This window comes from Leptonychotes weddellii, chromosome 6 (assembly GCF_054177405.1).
Source record: "Leptonychotes weddellii isolate Sample4059 chromosome 6, ASM5417740v2, whole genome shotgun sequence".
NCBI lineage: Eukaryota > Metazoa > Chordata > Mammalia > Carnivora > Phocidae > Leptonychotes > Leptonychotes weddellii.
Window position 1 is genome coordinate 40941290 of NC_138374.1, and position 20097 is coordinate 40961386.

Consider the following 20097-nt stretch of genomic DNA (forward strand, 5'->3'; position numbering starts at 1 on the left):
TGAATTACACTACAATTACATCAAAGGAGATCCTGATAAGACTGTATAGAGGATAGTGAACAATGATTTGCCATGAAAAGAAGAGCATTCCTAGGAGTAAACCATGCCACCTGCACAGAGTACCAGCTTCTTCTTCTAGGTGGCAGACCTGGGACTGGGGAGTCCCTCACTGGGCCAGCTGCCTTTTCCCACCTCCCTCGAAAGCTCTGTTCTTCCATCACAACCTGTGTGTATGTACATTTCATGTCATGTTTCAGACACAGCTCTGAGTTCCACTGTCCAAAGTTGCTGTAAAAATTAAACTTTGGTTTGGAAAAGATTGCTGTAATATAGAATCTCTAAATGGGATTTGTTAGTGATTTCTATGACTCTCGTCACAAAGGTGCTCAATGTGATCAGATCTAGGAGGCAAGAGAATGGATTTAAATGAGATTATGCCACAAGAAATAACAGATGTAATTGACAAACACTTTCAGAGCATAGACTGGATAATACAAATAAATGTCTTTGCTCTCAAGATTATCATGCTATGGAGGAAAGGTCTCATAAGGAAGCAACTCTAAAACTATTACGCAATGTGCTGAAGGTTGTAAAAGGGATATGAATAATGGACCTTGTGTTCTTATTTATTAACCTCTGTAAATTGACTAACCCATGGAACAACTTACACATTTCAGATCTAGGAGTTTATTCCGTAGTCTGCCTTTAGTGCATGAACACAGGTTTGAGTGACTGGTGCTTGCTGATAAATTTCTAGAGTCTTTGCAGGACTAAAAGTGTCTTTCTATTGCATTATATTTGAGGACAACATGTCAAGATATAAAATCTTGGTTTACATTTGAATTTTCTGATGGTTTTATAAATGTTTATTTATTGCTTTCTTGTTTTGACTGTTGCAGAGGAGAAATTCAAATCTAGTCTTGTTTCTCTTCATTGAAAATGAACAATTCTTATAGTTAGCAGCATTAAGCTACTTATTTTTGCTTTGAGGTTTAAAAACTTATCAGGGAATGCCTGTATATTAGTTTCTACTTAGTAATTTTACCTGCATATAGTAAGCCTTCTTGCCCTTAAAAGTCTTTATAGTTGGAAGATTTTCTTTTGTTAAATAATTACTGATTTTAATCATTCGCCTCTTCCTGGGTAGGCTTGCCCAGAATTTCTATTACCTGAGTTTGGTGTCGTTCACGTACTCTTATGTTCACTTTATCTTCTGAGACATCCTGAGTATGTTTTTTAAATTCATCTTGTGGTTCTCTGATTTGGTTTTTAGCAATGTTGGTTCTGCTTTTTCCCCTATACAATAAGGATCTTATTTTTATTTTGCCCACATTTTACTATAGCTTTAAGCACTATCAGTGATGTTTCATCTAATGTAAGATTAAAAGAAAAATATCTCATCCTAACATTTTATTTTATTTCATATAAAATATATATTTCAAAGTAGACTTTATTCTGAACTCCAGCAGCTTCATCATCTAGTTTGTTCCAATAATTTGTCTAAAAAAAAAAAAAAAACCTTGCCTTTAAATGTGGGTTGATTGGGGTGCCTGGGTGGCTCAGTCGGTTAAGCGGCTGCCTTCGGCTCAGGTCATGATCCCGGGGTCCTGGGATCGAGCCCCGCGTCGGGCTCCCTGCTCAGTGGAGGGTCTGCTTCTCCCTCTCCCTCTGCCTGCCTCTCTGCCTACTTGTGCTCTCTCTCTATCTCTCTGTCAAATAAATAAATAAAATCTTTAAAAAATAAAATAAAATAAATGTGGGTTGATAATATTTAGTATTTTGATCAGAAGTCTATGTGCTTTGCTTTTCAAAGTGTACAGGTCCCAGGGATATCAACATCAACTGGGAGCTTGTAAGAAATGCAAAATCTTAGGCCCCCCACCCAGCCCTACTGAATCAGAATCCACAAAATTGCCAGGTAATGCATATTCACCTTACATATTTGAGAAAAGCCTGGTCTAGAGTGCCATGTACTTGGTTGTTGGGGGTCATCTAAGCCAACTGCGGTATCAGAATAGATGCCAACCCCTAAGCCAGGTGACAGGTTTTAAATTTTCTGTGTCTAAGGTGTGAATTGGGGGAAATGTACTTGTCAATGGGACCAAAGACTAGGCAAACTCCAGCCCAGACGTTGTTTTACATGCTTCTTGAATCATCTACCATGGTTTTCTTCTCTAAGGCACGGATGAAGACAGACAAGGCAATCTAACTGTGAACATGCCAAAGGCAGCCCAGTGGGAGACTGCCAGTTAATTCAGCCCTACAGCACAGGGAGGAGGGGGCTGCACAGGAAGGGCTTGCCTCAGTCTAGGCAGATGCTGAGATGCAGGCCAATTAACTTTCACAGTTTTATTTTGTTTTATCTCTAAAAGTTCAGTTAATTCAGAGGTCATTGCTTTTACTGTCAGTGTGAAATAAAGATGATGGATGGGCTTACCCAGCTATGTGCAGGCCAGACTGGGGTATGCACAATAGTTCCTTCTGCTTGTCATTTTCATTCTTAAATTGTTTTATAAGTACTACGGTGACATCTGATAAGAAGATGGCTCTAAGCCCAATGGTTCCTTCTGCCACCTCCTCAGAATTCTGCCATTGTAGGAAAAGCAAAAACTTGTCAGAATTCCAAAACGTTAGGTCTACACAAGCCTCTCTTTTTAAAAAGAGAATACATTTCATAGGTATATATACAGTTGATCCTTGAGCAACACAGGTTTGAACTGCCCAGGTCCACTTATATGCAGATATTTTTTTTCTTTAAAGAGTTGATAGCAAAAGCCACAAGGCATTTATTTACAACTTCCCACCCCAGTCTCCATGGGACCAAATCAAAAGCTACTGGTACACAGTCATGCCTTCTGCCTTTTGAGTATCCTGGGAAGACTGCCAAGGCAGTCAACATCCCCCAGGGATGCTGGGACCAGGCAGCGCAAGAGATGCCCTGTGTGACAACAGGGTAGTCAAGTGTTACTTCCAGGGCTGGTGGGTAGGAGGCTGGGCTGAAGCAAAGGAAGGTCCCTACCGAGACGGAAGGGACCATGCTGCAGCGAGCCCTGCGCCCCTGTCCTCCAAATCCTCCCCACCAGGCTCCAGGGCTGTGCCATGGTAGCTGGAGGCCTTGGGGTCCTCCTGGGCTGGGTGCAGACTATTCCCCACAGCGTGACTCAGGCCCCATGGCTTCCCAGAGGCCCACACACTCACATGGGGCTGCAGCTGCCCTTGGCCCAGTGGTGCACCTCTGGACAGATGGGGCAGCTGTACTACGTCTGTTGCCACCCGAGGTCTGTCCAGAGACTGCTGCTGCTGAGCCAAGGCCACCGGGCTATAGAACATGGCTCTCCCGGGGCCAGGCCAGCCACCACCACCCCTCTCCCAGCCAGCGGCCAATCTATAAGCAGACTTTTTTCAATAAATATACGTACAGTACCGTAAATACGTTTTCTCTTCCTATTTTCTTTTTTTTATTTTTAAAGATTTTATTTATTCATGAGAGAGAGAGAGAGAGAGAGGCAGAGGGAGAAGCAGGCTCCCAAGGAGCAGGGAGCCCATGGGGGACTCGATCCCAGGACCCTGGGATCATGACCTGAGCCGGAGGCAGACGCTTAACCATCTGAGCCACCCAGGCACCCCCTTCCTATTTTCTTAATAACATTTTCTTTTCTCCAGCTTACTTTATTGTCAGAATACAGTATATAATACATATGACATAAAAAAAAATATGTGTTATTCAACAGTTTATGTTACCTATAAAGCTTCTGTCAATAGAGGGCAAATTAGTTACTAAGTTTTTGAGGAATCAAAAGTTAGAGGTGGATTTTTGACTGCATGGGTGTTGGCACCCCTAACTCCCTAATTGTTCAAGGGTCGACTGCAATTACTTTCTGCCCATTTGTTTGCTCAATGACTATGATGATTTAAGAGACGCGGGCATAGGTTCTGGGCATACGGCAGTAAACAAAGAGAGGAAGCTTCTTCCCTCACAAAGCTTATAATCTAGTGAAAATATAGAGACACTACAAAAATAATCAGGCAAAGATGGTAATAAATCACAAGGAACTAGAGACTGCCAGGTATTTGTATGCATCTAAGCTCAGGGGAATGATACTGCTATTTTGTAAAGGATATATTTGAAGGAGCCCACATTTATAAAAGTGAATTTCAGCAGGCTTGAAGGAAGTGAAAATGTCTAAAGGAAAAGCAATGCAAGCAGAGGATGTTCAAGGACACCACTTCATGATAGGGCAATAGGATATTTCATTTTATTTTATTATTTTTTTTAAATTTTTATTTATTTATTTGACAGAGAGAGACACAGTGAAAGAGGGAACACAAGCAGGGGGAGAGGGAGAGGGAGAAGCAGGCTCTCCGCTGAGCAGGGAGCCCGATGCGGGGCTCGATCCCAGGACCCTGGGGTCATGACCTGAGCCGAAGGTGGATGCTTAATGACTGAGCCACCCAGGCACCCCTAGGGTATTTCATTTTAGAAACTCGTAACAAACCCTAAAGATCCAAATGTTATTTATGCCCATTAAAATCAGATATCCAGTCCTGTTGTTTGTGGCTCCAAAATATCTTTATTTCTCACTGTCCACCCTCCTAATTCAGGCCCTCAATATCTTTTGCTGGAGCCATAGCAGTAGCTTCTTTTTTTTTTTTTTTTTTTTTTGTGGCTGACACCATGCGTTTATTTATTTATTTTTTTGAAGATTTTTTTTGTTATGTTAATCCCCATATATTACATCATTAGTTTTAGATGTAGTGTTCCATGATTCACTGTTTGTGCGTAACACCCAGTGCTCCATGCAGAACGTGCCCTCTTTAATACCCATCACCAGGCTAACCCATCCTCCCACCCCCCTCCCCTCTAGAACCCTCAGTTTGTTTTTCAGAGTCCATTGTCTCTCATGGTTCATCTACCCCTCCATTTTCCCCCCCTTCATTCTTCCCCTCCTGCATAGCAGTAGCTTCTTTACTGGTCTGTTTGTCTTTAATCATATATTAACCAAGTCCATCATCAAGCAAAAATGTTCTCATGCAACATCTCTGCCTAAAGTCTTTAAAAAATATCCAAGTGAAATAAGTCAAGCAGAAAAAGTAAATTATCATATGGTTTCACTTATTTGTGGAACATAAGGAATAGCATGGAGGACATTAGGAGAAGGAAGGGAAAAATGAAGGTGGGGGGAATCAGAGGGAGAGATGAACCATGAGAGACTATGGACTCTGAGAAACAAACTGAGGGGTTTAGAGGGGAGGGGGGCTGGGGGGCTGCATTAGCCCGGTGATGGGTATTAAAGAGGGCACGTACTGCATGGAGCACTGGGTGTTATACGAAAACAATGGATCATGGATCACCACGTCAAAAACTAATGATGTATTGTATGGTGACTAACATAACATAATAAAATTTAAATAAATAAATAAATAAATAAATAAATAAATAAAATAAAATAGGTTCCAAGAAAAAAAAAATATCCACACAGAGAAAAACAACATTGGAATTCCAGCACACACTCATTCACAAAAGTCAATTCCAAATGGATTTGATACTTAAATCTAAAAACCAGATCTTTAAAACTTTTTGAAGAAAATAGAGCAGAACATATCCATTAACTCAAGCTGAAGTTACTTTCCTTAAACAAGACACAAAATGCACAAAGAATAGAGACAGAGTCTGACAACTCTAACTACAGTACAATCACAAACTTTTATCAAAAATAATCAATAAAATAAGCCATAAACTGGGAAAATAATTTTCAATACACATAAATGACACAAGAATTAGCATCCAGAATATGAAAAAAACACCTATAAGTCAATAAGAATAACTGGTAAAAGCTTGACTGGGCTTTTCATGGAAGAAATATACAAGTCAATGTATTATAAGAAAAAAAAACTGCCTAGTAATTGGATTCTTGAAATGCCATTTACAGCCCATAAGATTAGCCCAATTTTTTTTAAAGAAGCACTTACTGACAAGGTCATGGAAAGCAGATGGTAGGGATGGGGGTGTAAATCAGTGAAACCAATTTGAAAAATGACTCAGTATTATCTTTTAAAATTAAATATGAACATTTCCCATAACCCAGAAATAACATCCTAGATGTAGTCAATACTCTAGAAGACTTTTTACACAAATGCAAGCAGAGACATAGATAAAAATTTTATAACAGCACTGACAGTAAAAGCAATTAATTTAGAAACACCCAACAGCCATCAGAAGGTTAAACCATACAGGGATTGGGAAAGCAAATTCTCTACAGATACATTCATCAACAGAGAAAAATCCCATAAATGTAGGATTGAATTTTAAAAAGTCACCAAAATATATGTTCAGTATTATATTATTTAAGTAAGTTTCTGAAATGGAGAGGTGCTAATCAACAGGCATAAAGTTTCCATTACACAAGATAAGTAAGCGCCTATAAGCCACAATACTGTATTGTGCACTTAAAAATTTGTTAAGAGGGGACATCTCATGTAAGTGTTCTTAGTTCAATAAAATAAAACAAAATTAAATAAATAAATCATATGTTGTGGAGACGGGCACAAATTTAAGAATATTAGTTACCCCTGGAGGGTGTTCAGATTTCAGAGGGACTCAAAGGTGACCTCAATAGTGTTACTGATGTTCTAATTTGTTAAACTGAGTAAGCGAGAGCACGCTATTGCTTTTTGTCATATTTTACATAAACAAAATTTGCATCCTTTGAATAAATGATATGTGCATATTTTAAAAGGGGGGAGGTGCCTGGATTACTCAGTCAGTTGGTCATCTGCCTTCGGCTCAGGTAATGATCCCGGGACCCTGGGATTGAGCCCAGTGTCGGGCTCTCTGCTCAGTGGGGAGACTGCTTGTCCCTCTCCCTCTGGTCCTTCCCCTGCTGGTGTGCTCTCTCTCTTTCTCTCAAATAAATAAATGAAAAATATTTAAAAAATAAAAGAAGGGGAAGAAGTGTTAGGAACAGCAAATCTTGGATTCACATCTCAGATATTCTACTTTGTGTAACACACTATGAGATTCACCATTATGCTCCCCCACACATAAAACTGAAAAAGAAAGTTACAGACTCTATATACAATCACTAGCACAATGCTCAGCACATGGTGAGTACTGAAAAATATTGCGTATTAAGGACGGAGGGTTCTTTGATGTCTTGTCATGGTTTGTTCCCTTCTTTGCATGGTGTATATTATCTTGAACTGACCTCAACCAGCTTGTCCTGATTCATCTCCCACCATTGCTTCTTCTCATTACTGTTCCAGCCACATACCATCATTCCTCATCTATTTGCCTTCACAACCAAACCCATTTATCTGCCATTATCCCCCCAAACTCAACAAAATCACATCTATACTGTGAAGCAGAAATCATTGTAGTACTGACTCCCCATGTCATAATTTAGTGTTTACATGTCTGTCTCACTATAGTGTTGTCAACTACATGATGGAAGGAACCATATTTTTTTCCTCAATGTATCACAAGACCGGAAACACATAAAAAATTGAAACAATCAACAAATACCTATTGAATGGATAAAGTCATAATTCTGAGATAACCTTAGTACTTTAAATTCCGGGTTAAATTTTTTATTTTTTTATTTTTATTTTTTTAAAAAGATTTTATTTAGGGCGCCTGGGTGGCTCAGTCGGTTAAGCGACTGCCTTCGGCTCAGGTCATGATCCTGGAGTCCCGGGATCGAGTCCCGCATCCGGCTCCCTGCTCGGTGGGGAGTCTGCTTCTCCCTCTGACCCTCCCCCCTCTCATGCTCTCTGTCTCTCATTCTCTCTGTCTCAAATAAATAAAATCTTTAAAAAAAAAATAAATAAAAAAAATAAAAAGATTTTATTTATTTGTCAGAGAGAGAGAGAGAGACCATGAGCACACACATGCACACAAGCAGGTCCCCTACAAGAAGCCAGATGTGGGACTCGATCCCAGGACCCTGGGATTGTGACCTGAGCCAAAGGCAGACACTTAACTGATTGAGCCACCCAGGCACCCCAAGGCACCCCAATTAAATTTTTTAAATTGAAGCTTCTGTAATTTTATTATTCACAAGGTTTTGCTGCAGAAAAACTAATGAAGTGGTTCTACAAAAAGAAAAGTAGTTCAATTTTAAATATTTTCTTATTCTAAGCCTATCTAAAAAAAAATGACATAGTCATCTGTGAAAGAAGACACATATCTATATCATCCTAAGAACATCATAAAATTGAAACAAACAGAAATACATGTATCTATATGCAGACACATACATGCATATATTTAATTATATAGTGCCATGTGGACCACCAGAAATAATAAATAATTCATAATGGCAAAGTGGAATGAACTAGTTTTTTTTACTGGATTTAAATTTATCTGGATATTTATTTCCTGGGATATTCAGTAAAATGATCCCAAAGTAGTCTTGTAGCATTCAGAGCTAACTTTGTGATGAAGTGTAAGTGGTGTAAAAAGAAAGTGTGTTTTACAAACTAGAAACCATCAAAATGAAAAGAGAAACTCTAATATATTTATTCAAAATAACCAGCTGATATTGTGCTTTCCCCCCCCACTACATATGTACACATATTCATGCTCAAAGGGTATGTATAAAAGCAATTACTCAAGGTACATGAAAAATGAATTAGAAATATATGCAGGATCTATAAAGTAACCCACGGATGTTCTTCCTTCACAATACAAACAAGGAAACACCAGCTGCATTGCTACCTTATAATAAAAGGAGTCAGTTTGCTCAAGAAACTTGTAATGGATGTTAGGAGATGAAGAAGAAAAGGAATGGTCTATGAGAGGAGATGATTTAAGAAAGAAAAAGGATTTGAATAGTGCTATGAGATCCCAGACTATTCCTATAAAAAATGAGATGTGTTTTGTGGGGAAATAAAAATAAATTTGTTTAAAGTATGCTCCATGATTGTCTTTGCTATCATAGAAGAAAGAAGAAAGAAGAAAAGAAACCCACCTTGTATTGGAGGCATGGTGTATAAATCAGTACTTCGCAGTCTTTAATATGCATAGGATTCATCAGGGGATCTTGTTAAAATAAGGATTCCGATGTAGTTTGGTCTGGAGTGGCACTCAAGATTCTGCATCTCTATTAAGCTCCCAGGCAATACTGATGTTGTTGCTTTACACCAGACTTTCAAGTTCCAAGGGTAGAGAAAACTACAGTGTAGCCCCACAGACATGTGTTCAAATCCTAGCTGCATATAATTACGTCACTTGAACATACAGTGGCCTCTGAGCCTTAGTTAGGTAGATTTGGCTAACAATACTTTGCTCATCCCATTTGAGGTCTTAAGATGATGTTAGTAAGCCTCCAGGCACAAATAACTATCAGTTCCCTTTACTGAGGGCTTGAAATTTTATTTGTTCCAAATGATGTTATTGAAAATGCAATTATTACATATCAAGCATAATGAAAATAAATGGGTCAAGATGCCACCTAAATAAGTAAAAAAATTAGATGTCGTCTTGTTTTTATAACATTGCTCTTTCCATGTGCTTTAACAGACATCTCATTTATAAGCTGAACATGATTACAGGGGAAAAAAACTCTTGGTAAGGAATTGCAAACATTTTTTTTTTTTTAAGATTTTATTTATTTATTTGACAGAGAGACACAGCGAGAGAGGGAACACAAGCAGGGGGAGCGGGAGAAGGAGAAGCAGGCTTCCCGTGGAGCGGAGAGCCCGATACGGGGCTCGATCCCAGGACCCTGGGATCACGACCCGAGCCGAAGGCAGACGCTCAACGACTGAGCCACCCAGGCGCCCCGGAATTGCAAACATTTGTAAAAACAAGAGGTTAAAACACATTTTGAGATGGTGACTTCCTCCTGTGACATTTTTGTCCGACAACTAATTAGGACCTTGGCAGCAAACAGTGTTCTGGAGGGCTGTAATTCCATCAAATTAAAACAGGGAAGGGTTGAAGTAAAATGGGACTTTTAGTCTTTTAGTCTTTCAAGTGTATGTAGAAATCTTTCATAAAGAAAATGATTACAATGTATGCCAAGAAGGAACTGAACAGATTATAAGCAAATAGTGCCTTAGAGGTTCTCTACCTGATGCATTAAATCTTTCTGCAACAGACTGTATCAGAAACACTTAGGATTAACCAGGGAAGAGCATGAAACTTGTCCAGTTTTGTGCTTTGGCTCCCGCATCCCCATCAGACTGCCTGTTATATCATTTGTCCCTAGATTTCCAGATGCCATTCCTTCATTATCCTCCTTCCTCCTCCTGTTTAGCTACTCTGGATTTATGTATCAGTGGCACATGACAACTCCAAAAGCCAGCCCAGAAATGTGAAGCAACAACACCTTAAAATTAATGCCTTCTTTAGGAAGAAGCACTATGAAGAGCCTTAATTAATCATCAGATTTGAATTTAAGTGAAGCCTCTTTTAGCTGCATTTCTTATAGTAATTGTGGGTCCCTCAGAAGAAGCCTGGTTTACTGTCTACTACCTCATCCATCCTCTGCTAATGTGTAATGTGGGAATAAGCTCAGGATGTTTTGTCTCCAGTATATATTTTTTATAAAAATACAAAAAAAAACCCCACTAAATAAAGATTCAATTATATAACCCAATACAAATAAAATAAATAAAAAAATAATGGTGCTTTGTTCAAGTATTCAGACAACCTGGCATAACTCCAGGCCTTGACTGTCATCACCGTAGTTGGAAATACTTATAAGTCATGTCTATAAAGGAAGTGGCAATGAGCCCTCACAAAGGTCTCAAACTTCTTGGGTGTCATGACTGCTTGAAGGGTACATATGTTGTTTTCCTGTGATGCTACCAACCTTTTGAAGGACATAACAGGACCCAACCAGTCTCTTCTAAAACAAAATAAAAAGTTCTCTAGCAAAAGAATAGACAAAAGTTGTATCTTTTTAAAATGTTTTTAAGAATCACTGGAGAAGTTATTAATAATTAGATTAGAAAAAATCTCTGGAACTGGCTTTTTCTCTTACCCTCACTGGATATTCCATGACAAATTTGAGAATCTTTAGCAATAGCAGCAACATATTAAAACGTTTGATCCAAACTCAGAAGTCCTAGGAGCAGGCCTGTGCCCACTGGCATACAGTTCACTGAATTCAGAATCTTTAGTCTGAAAGGGAATTTAGAGATTACAGAGCAACTTCTGTAATTTTAGAGGAAGGCCATAAGGCCCAAGGAGCTGAAGCAATGTGCTCAAGTCATGAGCTCACTGGATGCATCTCCACAGAGACTACCCCTGTTCAAGACCACACCAACGTTTTCATGCTCTAATATATTAGCTTTTTATCGGTGTGTTTACCTCTGTTTTCCGAATACCTTGGCACCTTCCAAAGGATTTCATACCAGGGTCTGAAAGGACCTTTGTGACCCAGCAATGGAAAATCTCTCCTTCAAGCCAATTTATTTCTCACTCATTATCCTACAAATACATTTCCCTTCAGGCCACTCCTAGGACAGGCTCAGCTCCTTTCCACAGCAGGTACAGATAGAAGTTCTCCCCATGTTCCAGGTTCTCCGTCTTGCGGGTCTTTCTCATGCTTGCGTCTCAGCCTACATTTCATCACATTTGTGTCTTCATTGGACCCCCCCTTTGTTATCCTCTTGCAGTTTCTTGTTATTTTATCCACAGTGCTAATGAATCTAGTTACATTCTATATATCACCTATTAGGTTTATTGTCTTTTTCCCAGTGGAATGAAAGTAACAGCATTAAGGCAAGGACCCGGTCTTTTTGTCCTTCAAGGACTCACCAGTCGGAGTTTAGCTTAGACTTCAGCAGGTAGTGTCACCAGATGTTCAAGGACCCTACATGTAGGCACCCCGTTATCTGGGCTTATTTAAGTGCTATTATTATAGTCACCATCGACATCATCACTAATATCATCTCTCTCAATCTACGGAAGAAGACAAAATGCTTAAACAGGATGCCTGCTGTTAACAACTACAGGATATAACAGTGGGCACTTAGGGGCTAAAACTCTGACCTTCCTCAATGACTCTAAACATTCCTATAAGAACACTGACTTCGGAATATCTTGGTGAACACAGGTTCTTATCTGAACTGAAAATTGCCATTCACCTCATATCTGATACTGAATGGCTAAGCTTTTGAGGAGAGATGAGGCCTGACCTTCCTCAATGACTCTGAACATTCCTATAAGAACACTGACTTCGGAATATCTTGGTGAACACAGGTTCTCATCTGAACTGAAAATTGCCGTTCACCTCCTATCTGACACTGAATGGCTAACCTTTTGAGGAGACATGAGGCTTGAGCCTTCTTCTGTAGGCAAACAGATCTGAATGATCTAAATTTGTTATCATACTCTTATTACTCGTGCTTATATGTTCATCTTCATCTGATTTATGGAGTTAATTTAAACACTAATTTGAGTTTTCACATAACAGAGGAGCAATCTTCTAAAGCCAAAGTTTAAGGAGAAAAAGAAAACAATATTCATAATCTCTTTGGAAAGAAATTTATTTGCATACTAAGATGTTGATGCAAGCATCTTGAAAAAAGACATCGTTTCAAAGGAAATTTTAACAAAATTATCTGCCCAGCAGTCTTTGTCCCCATTCATTAAAACAGCTATTTGTTGAAAGCTATCTATAGAAAGAGATGTCAACAAAAAATAATTTATTTGTCAAAAGTACAAAGGTATAGTTTTTAAAAGAGATGCTATATCACATGAAAACTGATCTAGGGAACCTCTGTTTTGGGGGTTATTGTGAGCTATACAATTTGGACGAACTCTCTCATTGATAATATTAGGATAAATTATTAGTATTAAATTAAGATATATTAAAAAAATCTTTTTAGAAGCACTGAAGAATGGAAATGATAACAGGCATTTATCAGGCCAGTATCTAATAAAGGAGATTATATAAAATAGTAAACAGAACACCAAAGCCACTTCTGCCATAATGAATTTCACCAATCACAGCAAAATTGAACTTTGGCCTAGATGGCCAAGGCCCACCCAAGTTTAGGACTCTAAGTGCAGTCTCTCCACAAGAAAGTTAGATCTAAATTGCTACAAATTTGAGATAAAGGTTAAGCAGGAAACAAAGTAAAATTATCATTCCCCACCCTCAGGAAATAACAACAACAAAAAAAACAACTGCAGTGATGCTGATTAGCAAAGGAGAAAATAAAAGTTTGGAAAAGTCATAACTTCAAATTCTTTCCTTATATGCATATAGTTCAAATTCACCTGAATGGTCCAAGGACTCTCAAGACATGAGTTTATGAATTTCTAGGCATTTAGGACTCCTAGGCATTAAGATAGGCAAATGCAGAAGAAAAGCACTTTTTTCCAGGGCCTCAAAAAAATTCATACCAGTGATTTTCAAGGAAAATCACCAGCACAAAATATAAAACAATGAAGTACCTAAGAAAAAAGTCTCTAAGAACAAGAATGAACAGTGAAAAACAAAATTCTTCCTATATCAGATATGGTTTTCGATGCAACTTACTATGTTTTAAGAAAAAGAAAAATATCAAGCAAGAAAGTACCTGTCTGTAGCATGGCATGGTAAAATGCAACCTACTAGCTTTGGAAAAAAAGATAATGGCTTGAATTAAAAAAAAAAATCAAGATAAAAATTGAGTAGAATTAATATTATAATAGAAATAGCTAAAGAGATACATAATAAACTGGAAATAATAATAGGACTTTCCCAGAATGTAACAGAGATCAAATAATGTGGGCAAAGTGAAAAAATAATTAAGAGATGTGGAAGACTAAGGGGATCTAAAATACATTCAAAGTCTCCAAAAGAGAAAAGACAGGGAATAAAATAGAGGCAACATTTGAAGACATAATGGATGAGAAATTCCAGAAAGGATGAAGTAAGCACAGATTTAAGATGTCAGAGAATTCCAAGTAGAGAATAAAGAAATGCATGTAAGATTTATTATAGTGAAACTCCAGAACTTCAAAAATGAAAAAAAAAAAAAATTAAAATCAGGTAAAAAGGCTGTTTACCTACAAAGGAATAGCAAACTAATAACAATGTCAGAAGAAAGTAGGATAACTTTATTGTGCTACAAGAAAGGAGATGCCTGGCTAGAATTTTATGTCCAATGAAATTATCTTTTAAGAATGAGGCAAATAGGGACGCCTGGGTGGCTCAGTCAGTTAAGCGTCTGCCTTTGGCTCAGGTCATGATCCCAGGGTCCTGGGATCGAGTCCCGCATCACGCTCCCTGCTCCGCGGGGAGCCTGCTTCTCCCTCTGCCTCTGTCTCTCTCTCTGTCTCTCATGAATAAATAAATAAAATCTTAAAAAAAAAAAAAAGAATGAGGCAAATAGAGACATATCCAGACAAACGAAAGAGTTTGTAACCAGCAACACCTCACTAGCAAATTATAAACATTCCATTTCACTTAAAAAATAAGGTAAAATTTAAAATACATAACAAAAGTATGTCAGGAAATTGCACCCACTAAAAGAAAACAAGAATAATGTAAAACTTATAAACTACCAGAGGAATGAAAACTGAATAGAAACAAAGACATAAGCATCTCTGCTTTCAGCCGCATTAGATTAACTGGGACTGATCCACCCTCCCCGCTGTATACAACTGGAAAACAACTCTTTGCAGACCTTGGGAACCCAGCAGTGTAGAACTGTGATCACTGATGGCAGAATAAGGGGAATCAAATGTGTGAGCCCTCTAATTGCCATGGCTTTTGCTCTGGAAATGTTTACCAGACCGTGGCTGGGGGAATCCCAAGCAGAGCATGACGGTCTCACTAATCTGGGTAAACAGGGATAGGAGTTTGGGAGGCTGCAGCATCTCCTCCAAATTATGGCTTCTTGTTGGCTTCCGGTCGGCTTTCTGTTCCTGTGTCAACGAACAGGCAGTTCCCGCCTGTAGCAGCAGTTAAATACAGTCTGTAGTTTTTCCAATACTTGCAGAACTTCACTGCACTCTCAGAAGCATGGCTCCAGCTGGTCAGTGCCCCTTGTCTGAGCTCAGAGACTTCAGAACCAACTGAGCTGCACCCCCTCCTCAACACATGGGTCCCTTCTGGAAGCTACAATGTGTCAATGATGTCAATCTCTCCTTGTTTCCCCAATCACACAATGAAATGTACATAAAATAGAAGCTCCCTGCAGTGGCTACTTCTGTGATAATTCAAGGTTCTTTTTTTGTTTGTGTGTTTCGTCTTTCTAGTTACATAATTACATGTACTCTGTAGTTTACAACTGTTAACAGTTCTTTATATTAAATTACTTAAAACAACAACAACAACAACAACAAAACCGGTGAGGCCCGTCTCCTAACTGAATCTGCTTGATACACTGGTACAACAAAATTCAACTCAAGGTAGATTAAAGATCTAAATGGAGGTAATGTAGGAGTATATTTTCAGAAATTCATAGTAGGGATGGATTTCTTAGATGAGACACAAAAAGAACAAACTAAAGGGAAAAAAAACTAAAGTAAACATAAGGTGAAATTTACACTAAAATCCAGAATTAACTTCTGTTCTTCAAAAAGCATCATAAACCAAGTGAAAGTACAAATCATAGATTGGGATGATATTCCCAACATACACACAAACCACACATACACACATAATAAATATTTTGAAAATATAAAGAAGTATTATTGATCAATATGGAAAAGGCTGGAAACCAAAGAGAAAATTGGGCAAAAGATTTGAGAAGCACTAAAAAGGGGGTGGGGGGACCCAAATGGCCATAACACATAAGAAAATATGGTGAATGAAATATAAATTATGTCCAAGACAAGATACATTCATATATATAAGGTGACAAAATTGAAAAGTACAAAATACCACCTGGTGTTAAGGATACAAAGCAACTGAAATGTCAATTGGTATAACCACTTTGGTAAACACTGTGGCATAGCCTGGCACATCTGGATATGCACATCACCCTTTAATTCAGCTAATTAATTTCTAGTTTATATACTCTAGAGAAATGCTACAGGTGTGGCAGGGCTTAGATGGGACTCTATTTTTTTTCCCCTTCATTTCAAGTTCTTGGTTCTCTTGCTTTATGACATGCAATAGCAGAAAATGACTTTCTCTTTCCAGTACCTATGAAGCCTTCTCCTTCAAATGGTGTGTAAATTGTTGAAAATAAAGCCTGAAACCTCTCTGTAAACATACAGGAAATCAATGGAAGATTCATTAAAGCACAGTATTCAAGGTAATCATAATTTGTTTTGTAAAGTATTTTGAGTAACAGGAAACTTTTCAATAATCTTTGCTGTGCTTAAGATAATAATGCCATTAATTAGTTTCCTTGAGAGACTTCCTGGGTCTTTTACGAACGATTTCTTTTTCACACTCCTGGGGAAAGAAGTCATCATGCATTCAGATTGCAATCAATGCAGGCAACTCTATGGAAAGTGACTGTCTTCTCCACTTGATGTGCTTCAATTATTTCATGTTCTTAATCCATTTATCTCTGCTGCAAAGAGCGAGACACCAGGAGGGAGGAAACATCTCAGGCAAGTTCTTGGTCAGCTGGATCAGAGGGGATTTGGGTATAAAAACCAGCTTTCACTGCTGTTTTTATACCCAGACACAGCAAACTAGGTATTCCCAGTTTGCAAATTAAGTATGTTAGTAAATGGCTGACTTTGGGAATGCCGAACCCTCTCAGTCATAAAGTTGTTTAAATGTAAGAAGTATTGCTCGAAGGAGGTCTTCTCATGACTTAGTTCAAAAACATCTTTCAAGGGCCTGATATGTGAAACGCCTGATAATATGCATTTATACATTTCATTTTAAGTTTCTTTAGATAGTCCTTATTCTACAAAAATTTGAGAATCCTAATAACAAAATTTTACGCTATAAGACCATAATAAAATCAATTCATTCACTCTCAAATAGAAGGGGAAGAACTGCATTCTAATATTTGTTTATGTTATTTGAGGTAATTCTCAAACAATCCAATAATGTTCGTAATAATAATAAACCACACTATTAACATTTATTGGCTACTCCCTCGGGTACTGGGGCTAAATGCCACACAGATACTATCTTCTATAATCCTCACAGCAGCCTTATAGGGTCAGGTGAAATATTTTAATTTTTATAGGTGAACAAAAAGCTAAGCTACTTGTTTAACTTTACATTGGTTGTAGGGGAGCAAGAACTAGAACCCAGTTCCATCTGCTCCTGACTGATGTTGATTGTTCTACTGTGTACCTTCAGCCTCCTCAGTTTTTTGATCATCTAGTGATGCCAAGACAGCATGAGGGGCTAACAACTGATTATGGAAACCCTCATGATGCTCTAGGATCAACAAGAATATAAAATAGAGAAAAGATTACAGAAGAAAAGGATAATTATTAAACTTAGGTACATGCCTCATGCCATGGCGGCACACTGGATAACAGAATGTGCTGTTTGGGGAGGGGGGTGAGCCAGGGAAAGTTCCCAGAGGAGGAGGCACAGAAAGTATTTTTACTCAATCTTCACATTTAAGGGAGAAGTGCCGAAAAAAGAGAACACAGAGCTCCGAGTGGAGAATATAGGACATGAAAGGAATGTCTGCTAATTTCTGCCAGTCAAAGCAATCATCTAAATAGGGTGTGAGCTCATTAATTACCCACCGAACATGTGTAAGGACTCTGAGACTCTCTGCTCAAAGTGTGATCTAGTGGCACTATCACCACCTGGGACCCGTGAAATGCAAAACCTCTGGCCTTGACCCAGACCTCCTGGAACAGAAGCTTCATTTTCACAAGATCATCAGGGGATTTGTGTGCACATTACATTTTGAAGAGCACTGACTGGATCAAAACAATGAGTTCTAAGACAAGCCGATGGAAAGTTGTATGATGGACTTCAATATACCTGGGTACCCTAAGCCCAATAAGGCAGCATGTTTCCTAAAGTAGGAAGCAAAGTAATCTCATATCCCACAGGTGATGATTTTTTTTTTTTGGTCAGGGCAGGTAAATTTGACAATGTGTATCTTCCCAGAAAACGGACAGACCATACTGAAATGCCAGGGCTCTTGGAAACAGGGTTAGTGTTGACTGTCTGCAGTCCCCAGCCCAGCAAAGGGCAGTTACTTGGCAATACAAGGGTGTCTGGATCAAAGCAGATTGAGAAGGTCATTCACATTTACCAAGGCTGTGGGTTGTGGTGAATACTTTACAGCTGCTTTCTCATTTAAGCCCTGCTTTAAAAGAGAGGAATCTGAGGCTTGGAGAGAAGAAATGATTTTCCCAGGTGTGATTATAGCAATAATAGTGATGTAATTTTGTAGCTAGCATTTACCGTGCACTTACTATGTTCAAAATACTGGGGTAAAGGCTTTTTAAAAAAAGACTTATTTATTTATTAGAGAGAGAGAGAGAGGAAGAGAGAACGAGTATGTGGGGGGGGAGGGTCAGGGGGGAGGGGGGAGGGGGGAGAGAGAGAGAGAATCTTAAGCAGACTCCCCGTTGAATGAGGAGCCCTATGTGGAACTCCATCTCATGACCCTGAGATCATGACCTGATGGGAATCAAGAGATGGTTGCTCAACTGACTGAGCCACCCAAGCAACCCTGAGGTAAATGCTTTTGTACCCAGTATCTCATTTAATTTTCACCACAACTCTGTGAGAATATATTATTGCCTCTGTTTTATAGTTAAGGAAATGGAAGAATAGACAGTTTAAATGATTTGCTCAAGGTCACACAACTAATAAATATTTATGCTTGAACAAAACCCACACGCCTTCATCAACACCGAAGTAACTCCAAAGGTCATCCTTTATTCACCTGCAATCTTGTCAGAGGGCATCAAAGAGATTCTTACCTCTCTCATAAACTTTCAAAGAAAAAGAGAGATAAAGAAAGAGAATGAGAAAGGAAGGAAGGAAGGAAGAGAGGGAGGGATGGAGGGAGAGAAAGAAAGAAAGAAAGAAAGAAAGAAAGAAAGAAAGAAAGAAAGAAAGAAAGAAAGAAAGAAAGAAAAGAAAGAAAGAAAGAAAGAAGGGAAAAGAAAAGAAAAAAGAAAGTGAAAATGCTTTAAGGTGCATAATTATAAATAACAAGATTTCTAACATTCACAAGTGAAATTACTGAACTAATGTTTGGTAAAATGTGCCCTTCAGCAAAGATGAAATAAGCATATTTTTGTCAATGTAGTTGTCTTCATTGATTTGTCAGGAGATGGATGGGTAATTGGATTTCCCTACCTATTCTGTCATGTAGAGTCTCACACAAATAAGTACAGAGATATTTACATGAATTTACAAAGAGAGTAACTAAGCATTTCCAAAATATACTTCCAAACCAACCCCCACACCGACAAATCAAGTTCCTTAATTCCCCAGCCATACTACAACAAAATCGATGGATAGGTCTACATTCATCAAGCACAGGTATCTTTCCTGGAGAGTAGAATGATTCTGAGGAAGTATAGGGGTTTGGGTCCCCACCTCAGTCACACAGGCTCAGACAAGTTCTTTAATACTCTCTAGGTTGTGATTTCGTCCTCCATGAAATAAGCATTTATGCTACCTAAGAAGATTGTTGTAAGAATTCAACACAATCACAAAGAGTCTGGTGGGTAGTACTGCTTCATAGATGGTCCTTCTCTTCTATATTAACCCTAGTGTTTTCAAAGCGTTAATATAGAAGAGAAGGGTTTAAAAGATATATGTTTCTATGTTAAAATTAATATATCTGAGTAAATACCATAAATTGACAATGATATACCAGATTCTGAGCAGTTGTCATAATCTCTAGTATTTAATTTTAGTCCATTAAACCTGAGTTTACCAATTTCATCACCTTGAACTGCACATCTGTTTTCACTGCAGTTAGATCATGCGGGGTGGCCCCAGGCTGACTTACAAAGTATGAGATATGTTCAAACCCTTCTGTGCATCCATTTTCTGTTGCTGCACACCCTCCCTGACTTACAGACATTTACATTTATCTGAGTGGCTACTCATTTGTGGCAACACACTAAGACTTCCCCTCTCCTGGTCCTGAGTGAACTCTATTCTTTCTCCTGATGCCTAATTAAACATTCTTTAAATATATGTGATATCCATGAAGTATGAGAGTAAAACTGATTTTAAAAATGCA

At 38.5% G+C, this 20097-nt stretch overlaps 1 protein-coding gene across 3 annotated transcripts in view; it reads right to left on the reverse strand.

The window, feature by feature from the left end:
• NRG3 (neuregulin 3) overlaps nucleotides 1-20097 on the reverse strand; it is a 923883-nt gene that overhangs the window by 142923 nt on the left and 760863 nt on the right. The window lies entirely within an intron of this gene.